Source organism: Oncorhynchus mykiss, chromosome 28 (genome assembly GCF_057628025.1).
Source record: "Oncorhynchus mykiss isolate SJ-2025 chromosome 28, ASM5762802v1, whole genome shotgun sequence".
NCBI lineage: Eukaryota > Metazoa > Chordata > Actinopteri > Salmoniformes > Salmonidae > Oncorhynchus > Oncorhynchus mykiss.
In genome coordinates, this window is record NC_143049.1 from 33904260 (window position 1) to 33912476 (window position 8217).

The following is an 8217-nucleotide window of genomic DNA, read 5'->3' on the forward strand; positions in this document are numbered from 1 at the left end:
CGAGCCAAGTTCTACTGCTGTTGAAGCCGAGCCAAGCTCTACTGCTGTTGAAGCCGAGCCAAGCTCTACTGTGCTGTTGAAGCCGAGCCAAGCTCTACTGTGCTGTTGAAGCTGAGCCAAGTTCTACTGCTGTTGAAGCTGAGCCAAGCTCTACTGCTGTTGAAGCCGAGCCAAGCTCTACTGCTGTTGAAGCTGAGCCAAGTTCTACTGCTGTTGAAGCCGAGCCAAGCTCTACTGCTGTTGAAGCCGAGCCAAGTTCTACTGCTGTTGAAGCTGAGCCAAGTTCTACTGCTGTTGAAGCCAAGCCAAGTTCTACTGCTGTTGTAGCCGAGCCAAGCTCTACTGCTGTTGAAGCTGAGCCAAGTTCTACTGCTGTTGAAGCCAAGCCAAGTTCTACTGCTGTTGTAGCCGAGCCAAGCTCTACTGCTGTTGTAGCCGAGCCAAGCTCTACTGCTGTTGAAGCCGAGCCAAGCTCTACTGCTGTTGAAGCCGAGCCAAGCTCTACTGCTGTTGTAGCCGAGCCAAGCTCTACTGCTGTTGTAGCCGAGCCAAGCTCTACTGCTGTTGAAGCCGAGCCAAGCTCTACTGTGCTGGCCTAGTTAGGCATCCACCACTGGAACGTTTCTGGAAAGAAGTGACAGAGTAAAAATAAATTATCAGAGCCAGTAGGATATGTTTCACAATAGTGTGAAAATAGGAAATGTGAGCAAAATGGATCCACTTACAGGAATAGAGCAGTAACAACCTGTTTTGCCCCCAGCAAGAGTAGCTGCTGCCTTGGCAACAGCTAATGGGCAGTAGCGGTGCGTGGGTAATATCACTGAGGAAGCCAAGCCAAGCCAGTTAAAAAGCCATATTACAGCCTATGTTGTAATAATTGCGTTGTCTGCTCTATAACCCATTTGTTCATACGCCACCGTGATATACAATAACGCCCTGACAACAAAAAGACAACAGTCACGCAGTGGCAGAATAAATTCAACTACATTTGTTTACTCACAAAACCAGAGAGCAACATCTGTACCAGTGAAGTCCACAAAGCAAAAATTGCATTAACAAACAGTTACACGACTTGCAGCACGGTCAAGCAAGTTAATGTTTTCGACAGTTTACTACACAACTACTGATTTAGAACCACTTAGTTACCGCAAGTCAGCACAAAGACAACAGGAGCACTGCCTCCACTATTCCAGCACAATTTCAACTTAAACATTTAAACATCATCAAATCAGCAAGGCTATATTTGCTTATTTTAAAACAGTGAAAAGAAATGTAAAGATACCAAAAACAATTTAGTCCAATCAATGTTCCTAAATATAATGTGGCTGTCCATGGCACTGATTTCTCTGTGTGTGTGTGTGTGTGTGTGTGTGTGTGTGTGTGTGCGCGTATGCGTGCGTGCAAGTAAAAAAATATGTATATACTCACCCTACTTGTAGACTAGTTGAAGGCCAATGCCATCCTCGTCTCTTTCATGTTGACAAAACGGTCCATGGCTCTGTCATACTGTACACACTTTTAGTTTTTATTGCCATAGGCTACTTAGCTAAAATGCTTACTAGCCTGACTTCGTGGCATGGGCAACAGTGAACCAGCTAAGTTAGATACCTAGTTAACATGAGCCTACCAGGCTACATCTAGGCTACATATGGAACTTCAATCGTCTCAGGCCAGCTGCACAACATATTAATTTATGGTTAGATCCGAATCTCTGTCATAATCATTGGCCTGTACAGAGAATTATTTGATTTGATTCGAGAATTAAGTCAAAACCACATGTCCAAATCCCCATCATCGTCCGTGGCTTAGGAAAAGGGCCGATTTAGCAAGGTAGCTACTGCAGCACATCAACACAAGCAGACCGACCATAAACTGACACATTTTTCTGACAATTATGACGTTTTTCTCAGGATGTGATTTGATTTGTGTGAAGAGAAATCCAAAATGGGGGGGGGGGGGACAACCCACAGTTGAGCTCAGTGCCACGATGATTTGCTAATTATTTTATATTTTTTCATCAAGAGAAGTAAATGCTTGCTGGCATCAATCAATCAAATGCTACGGCGGTAACATGTCATACTCTTTTGGTCCAGACAGCATCAGATACATTGGCTACACATACAGAGACAGAGGGGCGCTGTTTCCCTCCCTCGGATGATTTCTCCCGTGAGATTCAGCCACTTGCGAAAAGACAGAAAATTATGAAAACACAGAGAGACGAGAGACATTATTTTATCATTAAAAAAAATGGTAGTGGTCAAATATCCATGATTACACACCAGTGCCAATGGGGATCCTAATAAATATGAAATACTAAACCTAGAAAGATTGATAACTGTATTTGTTAAGGGAATATACTATTTTTCCCCTCATCATGCACATACGAAATGATACAAGTCATAATCTATTATATTAAGTTTGTCAATAGATTCCTTCTACTTTCTCGCAATAATTTTAGAGCACTCTTTAAAACTATTTTTCAGAATTCTAAAGCTATTCTTGAGATCTACAAAAGCAGCAAGCTGTTTTCTGTGTAGCCCCATCCTCGGCTAAAAGCTGTGTGAAGTCTAATGAGAGCTATTACAATTATACTCAATAAAAATTCAAACGCAACATGCAACAATTTCAATGATTTTACTGAGTTACAGTTCATATAAGGAAATAAATTCATTAGGCCCTAATCTATGGATTTCACATGACTGGGCAGGGGTGCAGCCATGGGTGGGCCTGGGAGGACATAGGCCCACCAACTTGGCAGTCTGGCCCACACAAGTGGGAGCCAGACCCACCCACTGGGGAGCCAGGCCCAGCCAATCAGAATGCGTTTTTCCCCACAAAAGAGCTGTGTTACAGACATAAATACTTCTCAGTTTCATCAGCTGTCTGGGTGGCTGGTCTCAGACGATCCCGCAGGTGAAGAAGCCGGATGTGGAGGTCCTGGGCTGGCATGGTTACACGTGGTCTGCGATTGGACGCCAAATGTTCTAAAATGATGATAGAGGCGGTATATGGAAGAGAAATAAACATTACATTATCAGGTAACAGCTGCTGGACATTCCTGCATGCTCAGTCAGCATGCTTATTGCACAATCCCTCAAAACTTCAGACATCTGTGGTATTGTGTTGTGTGACAAACTGGACATTTTAGATTGGAATTGTATTGTCCCCAGCAGAAGGGGCACCTGTGTAATGATCATGCTGTTTAATCAGCTTCATGATATGTCACACTTATCAGATGGATGGATTATCTTGCTGAACAAGAAAAGCGCACTAACAAGGATACAAACAAATTTGAGACAAAATATTTTTGGGGTGTGTATGGAAACTTTCTGAGATATTTTATTTCAGCTCATGAAACATGGGATCAACACTTTACAAGTTGTGTTTATATTTTGTTCAGTAAGCATAAAATATGTTAATTTAGCAAATCATTACAACAAAGGAAGACTAAAGTGGGAGAAGAACCTGGTCCATAGCACCTGGTTCCGTAGCACCAGATACCATAGCACCAGGTTCTGTAGCACCAGGTTCTGTAGCACCAGGTTCCGTAGCACCAGGTTCCGTAGCACCAGGTTCTGTAGCACCAGGCCCGTAGCACCAGGTTCCGTAGCACCAGGGTCCATATCACCATGGTCTGTAGCACCAGGCTCCGTAGCACCAGGTTCCGTAGCACCAGGTTCTGTAGCACCAGGCCCGTAGCACCAGGTTCCGTAGCACCAGTGTCCATATCACCATGGTCTGTAGCACCAGGTTCCGTAGAACCATGCAAGCTGAATCAAGTACAACAAAAGCGTTGGTAAGAAAAACTATACTATTTGAACCCAGGTCTGGTTGCAGAAGATTAAAAACTTGCCTTGAAACAGGCTCAAACCACTAGCAACATGGCTGGTGTTCGTCTGATGAATTACTCTGTACTGACATGATGAAGCCTCTCATCTTTCCTCCCAAAGTAACCAGCTCGGCAGCTGATAGAAATAGTTAGATCAATAAGATCAGAGGAGCGCTCATCGACTGGATACCCTCATTGGCTTTGAAATATTTTTCCTGTAGTATGATATTTTCACCATCTATACTTTCTCACAAAGCTTAACAATGGATGTAATAACGGTTTCCTATCGCGGGTGGCTTTGATGCCCCACGCTACGCCAGGAACACTGACAATGGCCAGTTCAGCTATTTATCTCCGTCTCTCACTGTTAGCTACCGAGCTAATGACTTACAGCGGATGGAGATATGGCATCTGAGATGAAAGACAGAGAAGCCGAGGATTTAAAGATCCACAGATCACTGATAATGCACAGCACAAACAGAAAACACCCTCCGGTGGGGTTTCTCCTCTGTTGTTCTGCCTAGTCTTCATTAAACAGCTAGTATCAACAAACAGCTGAGCGTGTGAATAATAATGAGTCTCTAGCATCCTACATAGTGTAGTACAAAGCATGTTGGAGGCGTAAACCCATAGACAGACACCAGGGAGCCTTCACAATGCCTGTGGAACCTCTGCTGCTTCTTCTTCTTCCTCTAAGCAGTTCCGATTATTAGCATAATATGGTATTAGAATGCTAAGCTAATCAGGTGCCCGGGAGTATTCAGCCAAACCAGGGTGTGGACTTGAGAGAAACCTGAGAGTCTTTGAAGAGTACTCGTTCTATGATGAGCCATGCTACTAATACACATCAGGGGTAGACTGGCATTTAAAGCCAGAGGCGTTCGAAATGTCTATAATAATGGATTTTGTTCACGGGCTACAGTAGTCTTACAGTAAAGTACACAATGCGGTATAGATCAGGCAATTTTTTTTAGGTTGCCCTAACCTTACACCTCTCACCCAGCTAACAGAATGTCATCCCTGTATTGCGTTATGTACCAAAACATCACCTCAAAATACTACCCGTTAGTAAGTGTGTTACATTCTCGATCAAGGTATTTGAAAAACAAAAACTGCGCATCGCAACACAACATTCCTTTAAAGTCATCGGCCTGTGATGCTATGGGATCAGTTTACAGTTATTATTACAGTCATGTACAGCATCTACAGTAAGTAACCGTCCCCCCCCCTCTGTGAGTTGAACCGATAACGTCATAGATTTTTGTGTTTCATTAATATTTCACATACTAAACAAACAATTATTTATCCTAATTTACTCAGCTGTGTCCAGTGATGCTTCAGGGGAGGCAGTTGCCTCTGGGAACCGTTTCACAACATTTTGCAACGTTTCCCCTCCACATAAATCAAACAGCCCCTGACGTCCAGAGACCTTTCGGCGATTAAGAGCACACAAATTCTTGTGAAAAGCTGTTGGGATCAGCGGTATCGTGTCTTCGGAGAGAGGATGTGCCATAGCTGGAGGACTTGTAATCTCACAGCCCCATAAATACTGCAGCCAATTATTGTGTGGAAACAGGCACATCCCAGGACGACCCAGGGCACTTGAGCTGCAGAGTGGAGTGGGTATAGTAATTATGTCTCAAAATCATAGGTCATTAATCTATTTGGGAATGTTATTTACTACACCATACAATTTGCAAGTACATTGATTATATTGGTAGCCTGTTTGAGTGGTGATACTTGCTTTTGCAGTTGCTGTGTTTAGTGTAAAGATTGTAGAAGTACCATGGATGTGAAGGAGTCATACGACTGATGACTAACTTCACCTGGGTTTGAACTAAACAACCCACCCTCAGTGAGTGTTTTTCTGTCCACCTCGGTAAACTGTCTCTTCCATTAAGCTGTAATTCACTGAAGCAGTGTGTCATCTATAGAAATACCATGTGGAGCTACTTTAGAAGTGGGCGAAGGCTCAATCCAAACAGGTGTCTAGATAGATGTTGTGTTTTCTGGACCACGAGGCCACTGACCTTTAAATCAACCCCCACTATGCAAAGGAGGCCTACCACAGCACACACAGCACAGTGTGGTGACATCACCAGGTGACATCACCAGGGTTAATGAATAAAGCAGCCAACCCCGGAAACTGTACTTCTCATGCTTTTAGCATATTGTGGCCCAACTCCCGACTCCAACATGTTACCTGACCTGATTCCATTCAAACCTGAAGTCCAATTCATATTAATGGCAAGAGGGGACAAGGGATTTTCATCATGACCGACCTTTCTTCAAACCATATCCCTCTGAGCGTAAGCCTAGGCTTTAGCTGGGGAAGCAAACACAAGTTTTCAGGTCTCAGGCAAGGTTAGTCATCTAAGAACAGTGGTTCACCAAACAATCTCATTGCATTGTTATCATTATCACAAACTTGCCACAATAGACATCAACATTTGGGACGATTTCTGGTGAAATTGTTCAATAAGCCTCAGATACCTGTAAACGTTAGACGTTTTAAACGGTTTCTCATTCAATTTGGACTCCGATTGTGAGCCAGTTTAGTCCCCCAAACACAACCCAGATGCCCTTTCCCAGCCTAATGACATCATGAATCAACTGTACCACGCTTTTACTCTTCATCCGTACACAAATTCATGGGCCTTGATAACGACGCCAAGTTTCTCCATAAATAATCACCAGCCCCCCCCCCCCCCCCCCCCCCCCCCCCCACCACCACCCCGACCCCCCCATCCCATTTGAATTCCGTCCCTGCCGGTGTGCTCTGCCTTTCCTCAACGCATCCCTAACTCAATTGCGGCACTATAGGACTTGACAAAAAGGTGGAAATTGAGGCGCATCCTTTGAAAGCGGAACATCTCTTTATCCCTTTGAGGTTGATGTGTCTGCAGTGCTCTGAGCATGCCCAGTTTGCAGATGATGATGAAAGAGCGTTTCAAATCTAGCTGAAGATTAAAGAGATGTATTTGCTTCTCTCCAGGCTCATTATTCTCAATTCAGGTGTCTTTCCGCAGAGTTCGCCTCTTCTCTGCCCTCTTTCCTCCCTTTTTAACTGTCAGAGCCCTCGCTCCGGTTGAATGAATGAAGTCTCCACTTGAAGGGTCTGCTAATAGGATAAGAGTGATGGCCAAATGACTTTGATAGACAAATTGAGACAAATGTACAGACAAAGCACGCATAAAAAAAAGTTATTGGGATGGCAGACGTAATGCTTGGATGAGAACAGGTACAGAAATATATTTTGGAGAAAACAAAACGTACATTATGAATGCATAGAAGGTTGTTGGTTTTATCCTCGGCTCCTTGATTACCTTGGAATAATTCTCATCAGCAAGAGAGGCTGGAATGAATTAAAAGCTGCAAAATGTATTCTCACTGTAATTACGCACTAGCCTGAAACTGAGCTCCACCTGCTCACAACTGTTTGTAATTTACTTTCACCAAAACATGGTTTTAGATGTTTACTCATCTATTTCTCACCCAGATGTTAGAACCAGCTGTCTGCATGGATAGCTGCTCACTAGGAGCTGGTCGGAGGCCAGCACTTTCACGCGAGATATGGATCTTTCCAAGATTAGCTGCTCACAGATGTGAATGGCTAAGATAGTTTGTTGTATCACAAATTGTAGACGTTTTTAGATGGAGAACATAATTCTGACAAGACGGGGTGAAAACAAAACATCTGTACACCCTATGTGACATTTGGCAACACAAAAATAAGACATTAGAGAAATTCAGCTGCATAATTATCAATCTAGCTGTGTTGCATCGATAGGCATCCAGTTGATCTAAAATGGTTGATAACCGCAGCTCTCATCTATTAGTGCTGGCTGTCCCCAAAGATGATATATTATATTGACAAGATAGTTGAGTGACCACTCTAACAATGGAAATACATGTCCTCAAAGATGGAAGGCAGGAGGGAGGAGGCGAGATCAGGTGGGATCTTTCTAGCTAATGAGAGGGCAGATATATACAGTTTATACTGTATTATTGACTGTATGTTTGTTTTACTCCATGTGTAACTCTGTGTCGTTGTATGTGTCGAACTGCTTTGCTTTATCTTGGCCAGGTCGCAATTGTAAATGAGAACTTGTTCTCAACTTGCCTACCTGGTTAAATAAAGGTGAAATTAAAAAAAATTAAAAAAAATATGAGGGTGAATAACAGGTACAACATTTTTTCAAAGTTGCCGAAATGCCACGTGCGTCCACTTATATCAGTGCATTCATGACAACCTAACCGTTATGAAACTGCTATTTGATTCAAATTAGCCTCATGTAGCAAAATAGCAATTACATTTTTTGTTGACCATATTCGACATTCTCATTCTCATTCTTCACTTCCTGGTCTTATTTTTGTGGACAGATTTT